The sequence below is a fragment of the Gorilla gorilla genome, chromosome 2 (assembly GCF_029281585.2).
Source record: "Gorilla gorilla gorilla isolate KB3781 chromosome 2, NHGRI_mGorGor1-v2.1_pri, whole genome shotgun sequence".
NCBI classification, from domain to species: Eukaryota; Metazoa; Chordata; class Mammalia; order Primates; family Hominidae; genus Gorilla; species Gorilla gorilla.
In genome coordinates, this window is record NC_086017.1 from 73,915,583 (window position 1) to 73,930,739 (window position 15,157).

The following is a 15,157-nucleotide window of genomic DNA, read 5'->3' on the forward strand; positions in this document are numbered from 1 at the left end:
TGCCCTGATCTTTATTACTTCTTTCTACTAATTTTGGTTTTTGTTTATTCTTCCTTTTGTAGTTCCATGAGGTGCATTATTAGGTTGTTTATTTGAAATCTTTCTACCTTCTTGACAGAGGCATTCATTGCTATAAACCTCCCCCTTAGCACTGCTTTGGCTGTCTCCCATAGGTTTTGGCATGTTGTGTTTCCATTTTTATCTGTTTTTACATATTTTTTCTTTCTTAATTTATTCATTGACCCAATTGTTACTTAGGAGCATGTTGTTTAATTTCCATGTATGTGTGCAGTTTTCACAATTCCTTTTGGTATTGATTTCTAGTTTTATTCCATTGTGGTCTGGGAAGATACTTGATATGATTTTGAGTTTTTAAAATTTGTTGAGACTTGTTTTGTGGCCTAATGTATGATCTATCCTGGAGAATGTTCCATATGCTGATGAGAAGAATGTGTAATCTGTAGCTGTTGGGTAAAATGTTCTGTAATTATCTGTTAGGTCCATTTGGTCTAAAGTACAATTTAAATTCAATTTTTTTTTTTGTTGTTGATATTCTGTCTGATCTGTCCAGTGCTGAGAAGGGGGTATCAAAGTTCCCAACTATTGTGTTGGAGTCTATCTCCCCGTTTAGATGAAATAATATTTGCTCTATATATGTGGGGACCCTAGTGTTGGGTGCATGTGTATATTTAGAATTGGTATATTTTCTTGTTGAATTTATCCCTTTATCATTATATAATGACTTTCTTTGTCTCTTTTTACCGTTTTTGACTTAAAGTCTGTTTTATCTAGTATCTGTTCACTTTTGATTTTCATTTGCATGGAATATCTTTTTTCATCCCATTTATTTATAGGTGAAATGAGTTTCTTGTAAGCAGCATATAGTTGGGGCATTTAAAAAAATCCACTAAACCGGTCTGTATTATTTTAGTGGAGAATTTAATCTGTTTACATTCAAGGTTATTCATGATAGGTGAGGACTCATTCCTGTCATTTTAAAAATTGTTTTTTGGTTGTTTTGTATAACCTTTGTTCCTTTCTTTTTTTCTTGTCTGCCATTGCTTATGGTGGGTTTTTTGTTTTGTTTTGTTTTGTTTTGTTTTTGTAGTGGTAACATTTGGGTCCTTTCTCTTTCTATGTCTGCTCTCTACCAGTGAGTTTATATTTTTGTGTATCTTCATGATAGTGGATATTGCTCTTTTACTTCCAGATATAGGACTTCCTTAAGCATTTTTTTAAGGCCAGCCTAGTAATGAATCCCCTCAGGTTTAGCTTGTCTAGGAAAGATTTTATTTCTCCTTTATTTTTGAAGGATAGTTTGGCTGCAGATAGTGTTTTTGGCTGACAGTTTTTTTTCTTTTGGCAGTTTCTCACATTCTTTCTTTCATCACATTCTCTCCTGATCTGTAGGTTTCTGCTGAGAAATCCACTGTTATTCTGATGGAAGTTCCCTTATGTGTGACTTGACGTTTTTCTCTTGCTGTTTTCAGAATTTTCTCTGTCCTAGACTTTCGTAAACTTTCCTGATTTTAAATTTTAAGGATTTCAAAAAATTTAGAACCAACCCCTGTGTCCAAATAAAGTATGTCACAGGGCTGGATATGACTGTGAGCTACAGTTTTCAACATCTGGTTTTATTTATCATATATGTTGAAATAAAAACAAAACTAGAGAAATATATAAAAACAGCAAGAACTATTAATGGTTGTTCCAATGTGTGGTTTTTTTTTCTGTTTTGTTTTTGTTTTTGTTTTTTTTTGAGACGGAGTCTTGCTCTGTTGACCAGGCTGGAGTGCAGTGGTGTGATCTCAGCTCACTGCAAACTCTACCTCCTGGGTTCAAGAAATTCTCTGCCTCAGCCTCCTGAGTAGCTGGGATTACAGGCGTCCACTGTCATGCCTGGCTAATTTTTGAATTTTTAGTAGAGATGGGGGTTTCATTATCTTGGCCAGGCTGGTCTTGAACTCCTGACCTCATCATCCACCTGCCTCAGCTTCCCAAAGGGCTGGGATTACAGGCATGAGCCACCACACTGGACCCCAATGTTTATTTACTTGATCAAATCATTCCGGTCCTTCAAAATGCGATATAAGTACGACCTCTTATTAAAACCCTTTCTAAACATGCCCTCCGCTTCCTACTCCATCATTCCATCCCATCTGCCACCTCTGTGGTCCAAGCCATCATAATACCTTCTGATTACGGCATGAGACAAGACAGCTGCTAGAGCTCCAGCCATCACATCTGCACTCCAAGGAGCAGGTTAGGGGAAGGAGGTGAAGTGCAAAAGGGCCTCCTTCCAGATGAGGCAGTCCCTCTCAGATGGCTTTCAGAAGCTGTACCCAAGAACTTCACTTATTTATATGTCATTGTTCAGTAATTGCTGCAAGGGAGTTTGGGATATATAATCACATCATTAACTGAAGTAAAATCAGACATCTGTGTAAAGGGGAAAAAGATTATTAGGTGGGCAATTAGCATTCTCTTCCATGACTTGTTTTCCTGTTTTTATTTTTTTACAAATATGGGAACCACTCAGACTGCAGTCTCTCCCTCTTACTATCCCAGAGGAAGAGAAGAATGGTTATCAATGGCAAATAGCAGTTGCAGCAGAGCAACACCAAGAGCTGGCTTTTCAGTCAGGAGCAGACACTGTGTCTCCTTGTGGTTTTTCATGCTTTACACATTCAGAGAACTTTCTCTAGTAAGAAACTATAGAAATGATTCCTGAAAGTATAATCTTTCCCCGCTTTTACTGTTGTCCCCTACAATTCATTCTCCAAACAACCATTGTTTCTAAATACATTATGCTGTGTTTCCCAATTTAAACATCTTTAATGGCTCTTATTGTCCTTAGGACAAGGCTACAAATTTTAGTAAGAACTAGAATGCCTGTGCAACTTAGCAGTGCTGTCAACCTCCTTCCTCCTCCAAGTCCCATCTCTCTTGCTCTCATTCTTGGCTTCACCTACACTGGCATTACTTCAATTCTTTGAATGTGTCAAGTTCTTTTTGTGCTTTGCACAGGCTGTTCCCTCTGTCTTGAACTCTCTGCCCCCAGCTGAATGACACTGCCAAGTGTTAGCTGAAATGCTGCCAGGTGTCAACTGAAATGTCATATCCTCAGAGAGGTCCTTCCTCACCATTTCATTCAGAGCACCTCCTCCACCCATTCTTCTTGGGCTCTACATTCTCACTCACAACCTCCCCACAGTTCAGCACACTGTATTGATGTGTGTGATCACTTCTGATGGCCAGTCTTCCTCACTAGACTCCATCTAGGGTAAGGACAGATGCACCGTTTGGTATGCTTGGCATGCAATCTAGTACCTGACAAATTAGAGGTGCTCAATGAATATCTATTGCCTGAATCTCTAAAATAAGTTAGTATGTTTGTTTGGTGCTATGGTACTTAAACAGGTAAAGGGTATATGAGACTCAGTTAAACTGAGGATGTAAATCCCCGGTTGTGCAGGATCTGATATAATCCTAGATTCATAAGTTTTTGTGCTGGGTCTGGGGAGACACCCTCTCTCCCCAAACCCAGCACAAAAACTTATGAATGTAGGATTATATCAGATCCTGCACAACTAACCACTTATCAATACCTAAAGTCACCCCTCCCTTTTTTTCCTCCTTTATTCTTATACAGAATGAACTTTCTAGGCCTTCCTAGTTCAGCTGTTCTATGCTGGGTGATGAATGTGAGGTGTCTGCTCCTTTATCCTCAATTCAGTTATGTGCATTAATTAAGCATAAATAATTGAGCAGTGGGTGGGGGAGAGGGTGCCCATGTATTTACATCTTGGGATGTAGCTCTATTGCTCTAAAAAACAAGCATAAACAAATACAACCTTATGAAATTATTTTCCTTTAAATCTTTGCATCCAAAATGCAGGAGAAGAAAGAAAAAAAAACTAGGAAGGGAATTCTCAAGAGAGGTATCATGTAACTTTATCTGAGGATGCAAACTGAAGGTGAATGGGGAATACATAAACCAAAGAGCTGGCAATGTTTGCAGCTTGAGCAGGGAGAGGCATATCAATTATTGATACTTTTCCTTCTCTAGATGTGTGTGATTCATTCCATGCTGGCTCTAACATATGCAGGGGAAAAGGAGAGAGAAGAAAGTTAAGATTTTCTCACTGGCCAGAGTGCTGACACTGGTTTTCTGCTCCAATTAAAGTGGGACCTTGAGAGTGTGGGGGTGATATTCTTTGTCCAGATGAACTTCGGCAAAGTGATGGAGGATGGGAGGCCCAGATGTGTGACCCAACAGCAGATGTCAGCACTGGGATGGTCCAGCTGAGTGCACGTTTATGCCTTTCCTTCTCCAAGGGAGACCTCAGGAGATAGATAGTATCTCACAGGCTTACAACAGATGCTAATCAGATTATATCCAGATGCTCTATGAACATATGTCAGCAGTTGAAAAGACCTACACTAATTGAGGCAAAATTACTTTTTCCAATGCTGTAGGTAAAATGCACAAGTAAAAATATAACTCTGTGGTTGTTTAAATACACCCTAAGGTACTTTTTCTTTAGCACACAGAAAGCCCAGGTTGAACAAATATTGTATGTGCTTGCCAAGAAGTCTGTTGAAGAGAGAAAAGTGGAGAGAGAAAGGAAGTAGGCAGCCTTTTCAGCTCCCTGTGCTTACAAGATGCAATTTCTTTATGGTTTAGGATTCTATCATCCAATTTGAAAACCGTGCTTTTGTAAATTCTCTTTCTTGCTTGCTGATTGAGGAGCTCCTAATGTTAACAAGTTTAATTTATTACATACTGAAGAATATCCAAAGTGTTTTCTTATGTATTTAGTGCAGAACTTGTGTTTTTCAACAAATGCATCAACCACCATTTGTTGAGGGCCCACTTTATGCACTGGCCAGTGAGGAGACATCAGTGAACAGTGTTGTAGACAGCTGTGAGCTTTCAAGGAACTCACAGTGTCATAAGGGAGGCAGACAAGTAAACAGGAAATTACGACACACGTGGAAACACCATGATGGAGAAAGCTTAAGATGCTATGGGAGTATAGAGGAAGCTTGTCAGATGCAGCCTTGCTATGGGGATGGCTGAGAAAGCTTGAGGAGGAACAGATATAGGCTGAAGGGGCTGGATGGAGTAGAGGTGAGGGAAAGGAACTCTTAAGACATGAAACATGCCACACAAGGCTATATCAGTGGCTATAAATTACACAAGTTCTGATTAGAAGATAAATAACTAAAACTGTAAAAATGGAATGGGCTTCCTCAGAAAACCCCAAAGTTCCATATTATTAGAGGTGTGCAGAGACCAGATTAGCAGTTTGGGAAATTACAAAAATACATTTTTGACCTGGGTGGGAGGCCATACCAGCCAGCTCCATAGTGCCAACCTCAGAGCCAAGCCAAATTTCCAGAGGTAGAGTTCAGAAATGTGCATTTGTTTAAAAGCTTCCAAGGTAGTCATCAGGCAAATCAAAACCACAATAAGACACCAGTCCACTACCATTAGGTGGGAGAAGCCATTAAGATGGTTATTTTTTTTTTAGAAAAAAGGGAAAACAACAAATATTGGTGAGGATATGGAGAAATTGGAACCTTTATGCATTGCTGATAGAAATGCAAAATGGTATTGCTGCTGTGGAAATTGTGTAGTAGTTCCACAAAAGTGAAACATAGAATTACCAAATGATTCAGCCATTCCATTTCTAGGTATATACCCAAAGGTATTGAAAGCGAGGATTCAAACATATTTGCACATCCATATTCGTAGCAGCATTATTCACAAACCCAAAAGGGGAAAAACGCCACAATTCCATCAATAGATGAATAGATAACAAATCTGGTGGTATATCCATATAATGGAGTATGATTCAGACATAAAAAGGAATGAAGTTCTGATACATGCTACGACATAGATGAACCTTGCAGACATTCTGTTAAATGAAACATAAAGACACAAAAGGACAACTACTATATGATTCCACTTATATACAGTATCTAGAAAAGGCAACAGAAAATGGATTAGAGGTCATCAGGGGCTGGGGGTGGGGAATAGGAAGTCATTGCTTAATGGTCATAGAGCTTCTGTTGGGGTAAGAAATGGGTATGGAAATAGACAGTGGTGATACAACAGTGTGAATGTACTTAATGCCACTAAATGGCAGGCACACTTAATAATGGTTAAAATGGTAAATTCTGTTACGTATATCTGACCACAATTTTTTAAAAGAAGACAAAAAGCTCTCTCACTGATTTTAAAGCAGTCAGTCCACAGAGCAGTTAAATAATCTTTTTTAATTTTTGATTTTTGTGGGTACATAGTAGGTATATATAATTATGGGGTACAGAAGACATTTTGGTACAGAAGACATTTTGGTACAGGCATGCAATGTGAAATAATTACATCACAGAGAATGGGGTACCCATCCCCAAGCATTTATCCTTTGTGTAACAAACAATCCAATTATACTTTTATTTTAAAATGTACAATTAAATTATTGACTATAGTCCCCCTGTTGTGCTATCAAATACTAGGTCTTATTCAGTCTATTATTTTTTTTTGCACCCATTAACCATCCCCACCTCCCTCCCCCTACCCTTCCCAGCCTCTGGGAACTTTCTATTCTCTATCTCCATGAATTTAATTGTTTGGATTTTTAGATCCCACAAATAAGTGAGAACATGTGATGTTTGTCTTTCTGTACCTGGATTATTTCACATAATGTAATGACCTCCAGTTCCATCCATGTTGTTACAAATGACAGAATCTCATTTTTTATGGTGGAATAGTGCTCTATTGTATATATGTACCACATTTTCTTTATCCATTTATCTGTTGGACACTTCAGTTGCTTTCAATTCTTGGCTATTGTGAACAGTGCTGCAATAAACATGGGAGTGCATATAGCTCCTTGATATGCTGATTTTCTTTCTTTTGGGTATATACCCAGCAGCAGGAATGCTGAATCACATGGCAGCTCTGTTTTTGATTTTGAGGAACCTCCAAACTGTCCTCCATGGTGGTTGTATTAACTTGCATTCCCACCAGCAGTGTACAAGGGTTCATGTTTCTTCACATTTTCATCAGCATTTCTTATTACCTGATGTTTGAATAAAAGCCTTTTTAACTGCGGTGAGATGATATCTCACTGTAGTTTTGATTTGCATGTCTCTGATCAATGATGTTGAGCACCTTGTCGTATACCTGTTTGCATTTGTATGTCTTGTTTTGAGAAATATCTATTCCCATAGGCAGTTTTGGGGAACCTCTGGACTAGCTTATAGCTTATAGAGCTTACAGCTCTAGATGTTTCACAGGCTAAAAAAGCCAAAGTGGTTGCATGCTTTCTCCTGTATAGGGCAAAGCCAGGTGCAGATGATGTCGCCATCACTGTCAACCAGGAAGACCCTGAGCTGTGTTGTGTAAATATCTGCCTCTTAAACAAAAAGACACTGTAGGATGTACTTTTGGGATATAGCTACTTGTGAGGACAGATAAGCTCCAAACCTTTTTGATATCTGCCTGAGTCAGTAAGGGGCTTCCCTCTGATAAAAACGGTTAGTGAAATCCAAGGTCTTTCTCCAGGACAGGTGGCAGATGGCGGTATATTTCAGTTCCTGTTGCCCACTTCCATGGATCACTTATGGGTAATTTCATTTCTTAGGGTCAGATAGAAGCCAACACATGCCAGCATTCCCTTCAGCAGATACTCCAAATTTCATACGCACATATGCACCTTGAATCTTCAGATTTGCACCAATCTCCCAAAAGTGGGAAAGGAGGAAGGTGGGTGCAGTTCAGTGTATTCAGTGTCCTATCCTGAGTTCTCTAGGAAGCAGAGCATGAGACAAAGGCTTGAGTGCCAGTAGGTTTATTTGGGAAGTGATTCCGGGGAGGAGGAGTCGGGGATGGGGATGGGGATGGGGATGGAGATGAGCTTAACGGGGAAGGAGAAAAGCCTAGGTATACTAAGAGTCGTTACTTAGTTGGACACCTCGATGGGCAATAAATAACCCCATAGAACATTTTGAGAAGCATATAGCTGAGAATCCAGAACAATTCATCTAGGAATTGAATAGGGGAAATATTTGTGCATCGGCTCAGTTCCCTGCTGGTGAGAATGGCCTCGTGGGCATTCCATGCTTTGGCTTGAGTGTGCAAGGAGTCAGAGCTGACCCAGGACAGGAGGCGAGAGGCAAGTAGCCCAGGGCCAAGACCCAAGAGAATGCATTGTCAGTCTGCACCTACATGAAACAGAAGGCTGGGTTGACCTCAGGGGCATAGCAGCAGGTGCAGTAAGAGGTAGGGCCAAGATGATGTGAAGTGGTATACAAGAGGGGTGCAGTGTAGTCAGAAATAATCCTGCAATTCTAAGCAAGTGTGAGACTACTGCATGGATCCAGCATCTTCCCAGGGACCTCCATAGGGCTGCCCATGAAGCTCCAGACCAGTGTATAGACATGTCTACACTCAGGGGAAAAAACAGGGGTTTGATGGGGAGAAGAGGCAATACTGCTCATAAAAGGGTAGTTTTTACTTGTTTCATTTATAACTTCAACTCCTGCAAACCACAGCAAATTAAACAAAAATAAATTTTATTCTTTTCATTATCCACTTATCCCAGAAGGGATTCCTTTCCCAGAATTTCTGCTTAGTTTCTAAAATTAGAAGCACTCATTTGCTTGAGGTGGTTGCAAATTTAGCTCAATGATTCTCAAAGTGTGGTCCCAAACTAACAGCATCATCACCTGGGAACTTCTCAGAAACTGGCGTTATCAGACCCTACTCTAGACTCTTTGAATCAGAAACGCGTGGGGGTGGGGCCCAGTAATCTATGTCAGTGAGCCCCCCAGGTGATTCTGATGCATACTCAAGTTTGAGAATTGCTGCCTAGAGCACTAAATAAATCTATCAGGTGCTCTCAGCCAGGTTTTTAGGACTTTGAATTAGAAATATGGGCATGAAGTAATAAATCAATCTTCACTTTTCTATCAGCAAATACTAAATATGCTTGTATTACATTCCTAGGACTGCCAGAACAGATGATCATAAACCGGTGGCTTAAAACAACAGAAATTTATTCTCACTCAGTTTTGGAGCCCAGAAAGTGTCAGCAGGGCCACAGTCCCTTCCAGGGTTCTAGGGGAGAATCCTTCCTTGACTCCTCCAGCTTCTGTTGGCTTCTGGCATCCCTTGGCTCTGGCTGTTTAACTCCAATAGTTGCCTCGTCTTCTGATGGCCCTCCCCTCTGTGTGTCTCTGGGTCTGTTTGTCTCTCTCTCCTTTCTCTTATACCACCACCAGTCATTGAATTTAGGGCCCACACTGAATCCAGGATGATCTCGTCTGGAGATGCTTAACTTAATACATTTGCAAAGGCTCTATATAAGCTCACGTTGACAGCTACTGTGAGGTTAAGACTTGGGACATATCTTTTTGGGGATCAAAATTCAATCCACTACAATGTCTAACATACTGGAATCCAACATCTTTATAAAATTCCTTATTCACCTTTTTTTTAAAAAACAGGTAAGCAAACATAAAATCCACAACCACTTGATCACTTTTTTCTCTTCTGTAGGCAATGCCAATAGAATCATATGTAACTAGGATGTCTATTTACCAGCTTGGTATACAAACGTTATCACTCCACACTGATGTTGACTCCTTGTCCCTGACTGCTCAAATTAGCCCCTGTCCCTCCCTCACTCCATATGCTAAAGAAGCATACTAATTAATCACACCCAATGCCTGCTTTCTCACAGGTGATACTTGCACCAGTGAAGCTGAAGATCACAATTACTGCCTCAAATACTCACTGCCCTGGAAACCGGCCACCTCTGCTCCAATGCAAGGGCTTGCTATGTGCTGACCTTGTGTCCCAGGCTCCACCCCTGCTGCTTGTTCCAACATCTTGCTCTCTGTCTTCCTCCAATCTGACTGCAGTGGGGTTGGCAAGTGTAGGTGTGGGGGTGGGAGTGGAGATGTGAGGGGGGTCTTTTCTCTACCACATTACCGAAGCATGGCTACAGGCTCTCTCAACTTATGCATAAGCCCAGACATACTCCAGGTCCTCCCACTGAGCCACTTCCTTATTTCTGTGTGGCACAGGGCCACTCGGCTCAATTCCAAGGGGCACCATTCACATCATATTCTCTGAAAATGGTGCCCTCACACACCATACACAACAACAGCCCTGACACAGCCAGGAAACTGATTCCTCCCGTGGAACCTCTTAATGCCTCTTGGCTTGACTCACCTCCAGCCTGACTGTGAAGAAAGTTCTCTCATCCCCCAAGAGTGACTTATAGTCCAAGTTCGCTGGTAATGGGGCCATCCATTCCCTTCAGGGAAAGCTCCACCCCAGGAAGACAATTCCCAAAAGCTCTGACATTCTAAGAGGTCCCAAACTAAATGCTATTCAAGCTTGCCCAATCTTATTATCCTGGTTACAAGTATAACAATTAAAAGACATTTGTAGACATTACAGTGTTAGGAACAAATATAGCTTTTTAAAAAGGGAAAGTAAACTTACTCATGTGCTTGTCAAGTCTCAATCAAAAGATGCCATATGGAAATGGTATAAATATGATTGGCCTCCAGCACTGGCCAACTTTGAATCTCCCTGGAGCTCACAGATGGGATGCCACATGGATTAGATCCAAAGGCTTGGTAATTTGGTCCTCGTCCTTTCCTAGATAGTTCTCGCTGGAAGAGAGTGAGAGGAAACAATATGGTGTTCCACTGGAAAATAAATGGAGGCCTGTCTGTCTGCAGTGCAACCAGTGTTTCAAAAAAGACCTCCCCTTCTCCCTCCACACTTCTAAACTAGCCCCAGCAGAGCTGGCTCCCAGGTGTAGAAGTGGGTGATGAATGTCACCTGAAAATGAAGAAGCTGAGTAGGAGCAAGGGCAGGAAGGAGTAGCAACCAGAGTCAACCACACCGGCCCATTTTCTTTCTTTCCTTTGTTCGGCCTACTAGGGCTTCATTTGTATCCACTCACCTCTTAGTAAAGGAGCACTTCTCTTTGCCTCTCAGGTGTCATACCTTTTCCTATCTGGGGCCTAAAGAGAGCAACAAACTGTTCACGTGCACACAATTGTCAAGGGACGGAGCTAAGATCTACAATGTGAACAGTCAGAATCTGTGGCATGGTTCCCTTGAAAGTGATCCCGGGCTCCCAGAAGGCCACAGCTACTGAAAGAGGCATCCCACTGAATACCAGCAAAATACTCTCCCTCCTGGTTGGTTCCAGGTTGTTCTTCCCATTGCCCATCTTCAATAGTTTCACCACCCTGCCTCTTTTCACCACTCTTTCCAGCTTTTTTTCCCACATCTTCCCATCTGATGCCAAATGTCCTGGGCAAATGGAACATGGAACACTTCAGGATCTCAACTTCCCTTGCTCAGATTGAAGCCACAGTTTCTCTGACCTCAGGATTCAGTTTTTAATTTTTTTCCACCCCAAAATTATACTGCATATTCCTGCCAGGGTAAGCTTTCTGCAAAACACATTGAATCCATCTGTGCTCCTGCATGAGAAGTTTTGAGGCTCCTCACTGCCCAGAAAATAAAGCTGGAGCTCCTTTGTATGACACCCAAGACCTTTTGCTATCTATTCATCTATTTCCTCGACCTTGTCTCCTAGAACCTGGGATCCAAGCCACACTCAAGTCACAGTCTTTCCTGAACACATCACAGCATTTTATGCCTATGAGCTGTCTTTTCACTCCATCTCCCCCTGCTGAACTCTTACACATCCTTCAAAAGAAACTCAAATAGTTCCTTCAAGAAATCATTACGACTATTTCTCTTGTTAGATTGACTCATCAAGACTAGAGCTATATCCTTTTAAATATGTCTGCTGCCCAATGCAGTCGCTGGCACACAGTAGGCTCTTCATGAGATTTTATTAAGAATGTTTTATTGAGCACCTACTATGGGGTCAGGCTCCCTTCTAGGCCCCAAAGGTATAGAAATATAATAACCAACACTCTTAGGATGCTCTTTGGGGCAAAATGAGGAATGTCCTCTCATATCACAGAATCCTCACTTCTTTTTGATTGACTCACAGCACCTAAGATATGTGTTAGTGGTGGCTGTTACATGCATGCTTTTCCAGTCACATATGCCTCATTCTAGCCACAAGCTTGTTTCTAAGAATAGGTAAGTGAGGCCGGGTTCAGTGGTTCAAGCCTGTAATCCCAGCACTTTGGGAGGCTGAGTTGGGCGGATTGCTTAAGCCCAGGAGTGTGAGACCAGCCTAGACAATAATGGCAAAACCCCATCTCTACAAAAAGTACAAAAAAACCAGGTGTGGTGGCACACATCTATAGTCCCATCTACTCTGGAGGCTGAGGTGGGAGAATCACTTAAGCCAGGAGGCAGAAGTGGCAGTGGGCCAGTGGCAGATAGCACCACTGCACTCCAGCTAGGGTGACAGAGCGAGACCCTGTCTCAAAAAGCAAACAAACAACAACAACAACAATAAACCAAAAACAAAACAAAACAAAACAAAAAAACCAGAAACAGTAAATAAGTGAAATTTTTATAAAACTTTCACTAACAAGCCCTTAAACCGAAAATATTGTTGGTGGACTTATTACAATACATTAAATCTATCTGCTTTGGTAGATACATATAATTCCTGAAAAAAACAGATCCTTACAAATGTGTAGCGAGTGTATCATGTGTGTGCACACATGCATGCATGCAGGCATGTTATTAACATTCTTTGGTGTACAATGGGGCAGGCCTTGGGTCCAATTATGTTCCCAGGATCCAGGGTGCAGCTGAATGCAGAACCTCTACTACACAGGTGTCATCCTTGGCTACTTAATTGTTAAACTACTTTCCTTTGTGACGGCAGATGATGGATGCAAGAGAGAGAAGGTCTATTTACAACCAACTTTTCTTTGTCATGATACTGCCTCAGAGAAGAGAGTAAGAGGAGCAAAATCAAATATTCAATAGAAATAGTAAAATGGAATTGATCTGCCTACACAAAATATAGATGATTCCCTTAATTTCACTCCATTGAACATGATCTATAAAAAAATTAACAAACACCTACTGCTTAGAAGTCTGCTCCTTAGGGCAATCATTTGAGAAGGTTATAGAGTATTCTAGGCCCAAACTAGAAATGGGCTTTTCCCCTGCTGCGGTCATAATTGTTGACAAAGACCCATCTGCAGAAGGCAGGGAGAGATATGTCCTATACAGATTTCAAACTTGTAGACCTATCAGTGTTGGAAACTGGAGGAGCCTGTGTCCTCCCTCTTCCTTCTTTTCCCTTTTCCCTGTAGCTGACTCACACTCTCAGCTGAAATCTGAGTTCAGAAAGTTCTGCATGCTTGCCTTGCTGAAGGTAACACAAAGCCTCCTTTTCCCAAGCACTATCAACATTTTGGAAGTGTTTTCACTCATTTTTATACCTGTTATTTACCTGGATGGCCTAGCAGATAGAAAGAAGAAGCCTTGCTGTCCCTCGTGGGTCACGGGCACATGTTCAAGGCAGGGGAGGAGGCAGCAAGAAGAGGAAGAGGCCCCAGGAAGAGAGCAAAGGAAGACCTGGAGATCCCCCACATCCCTGCTCCTTGGGATCCTATTTCTTTCCAGGCTTCTACAGCTTGTTCTTTGCAGGGAACTTTACTCCCCACTCTAACTAAGGATTTTATTTGCAGCTGTCAGCATGCAAGGCTGAAATCTTGTTTGTGCCCTGGGTTGGTGTGCCCTGGGTTATTATGCTCAGCTGTCAGCCTTAGCCTTTTAAAAAAGAATTCACTTACAGGATTGTTTGGATGGCATTAATTTGCAGAACGAATTGCTGGAAAGAGGAGGAGGTGGAGGAGGACTGCCCCGATGATGTCAGGAAGACTTCTCTCTGGAGAGCACATGTTTCTGGGTGACATATATCTCCTGGGTGAGGCTGGGTGTACTCAAAATACTGGCTGAGCATTTGAGAGGCCACAGAGGTGCAAAGGCAGAACTGGAGACTGGAGAAAACCTCCCTCCATCCCAGCTCCTTGAGGGTGGTCAGCTTGTATTTACAGCTGTTCGGTGACCCTAGAGGGGGCTGAGGGAGGAAAGCATTGGCAGGAGAGGGGTCATTAGCAGCTATGCATTTGTCCTGCTGCCCTTCTGAGTGTTGCTCAATGCTTGGATACTGCTCTGTGTGGTCTCATGCAGTGCTTTGAGCAACACATCGAGGAGGAAGGAAACTTTTTTCTTGAGTCCTTTGCCCAGTTCAGTGCTGACTTCGGTTAGGACTGTTGGGAGCATTTCTCTGGAGACACGGTGACCCTTTTGAAAATACTCAAAAGTTCTGAGCTCCGGTCTGAGGACGTTTAACACAGGGCAGGTTACCAGTTCATCTCCAAACCACCTATGGCAGAAAACAGCAGGGAGTGAACCTAGGAAGAGATCAAGACACGCTCTCACAAGGAAGCAGCACAAATGCTCATTTCTTAAGAATGAGGTTGGGCAAGTCAGGAGGGTAGGAACCCTCTGCTCAGTCAAACAAGAACTAGGGAGGTGGGAATGTCCAAGGGGAGGCAGTAGAAGGGTAAAGCAAGGCAGGCAGGTGAGTTATCAAGGGCTCTGGGGAAGTGGGATTTGTTGAGGTGAAACATTGCTGCACTATGGACCTTCTGCCATGCTTTAACTTTTATACCAGGTAACTAGATATCTGGGATATTTCCTTTTGCAGGCCAAACTCTGGCTTTTAAAAAAGATACGTAAGAAAAGCAAAGCAGGGTTCCGTGAAGATAGGAGATTTTACTGACTTATTGTCTTATCCTCAGACTTAGAATAATGCACGCAGTAGGTGCTCCATAAATATCTGAGGAATGAGCAGGCTGCCCAGTGAATTCAGTGCAGCGATTTTCTTCTACAGCCTCTGTTTTTCTATGAAAGGGGAAAGTGTCCTCCATCTTTCAAAGGGAACACTTGGGGTGACTAAGGGCTCTATGCAATACATAATTTTTGTATGGGTCATTTTAATTGTGTAGTTATTTTATTCCTTTCATTCAGCAAATATTTATTGTGCAGTTAGTACTGTATAGGTAATAAGCTTAGTATATGTGAATACAATGGTAAGCAAAATAGACTGTGTGCACCATGCAGTCTCATAGGCTGTAGTTCTCTGAGACCATTATTAGAATTCCA

General features: G+C 41.8%; 1 non-coding gene across 1 annotated transcript; it reads right to left on the reverse strand.

Moving 5' to 3' along the window:
• Positions 1-2,530: 2,530 nt before the first annotated feature.
• On the reverse strand, positions 2,531-2,743 carry LOC115934269 (small nucleolar RNA U3). The gene has a single exon (XR_004070079.1). It is a non-coding gene; the product is annotated as a small nucleolar RNA U3 (small nucleolar RNA).
• Positions 2,744-15,157: the final 12,414 nt, after the last annotated feature.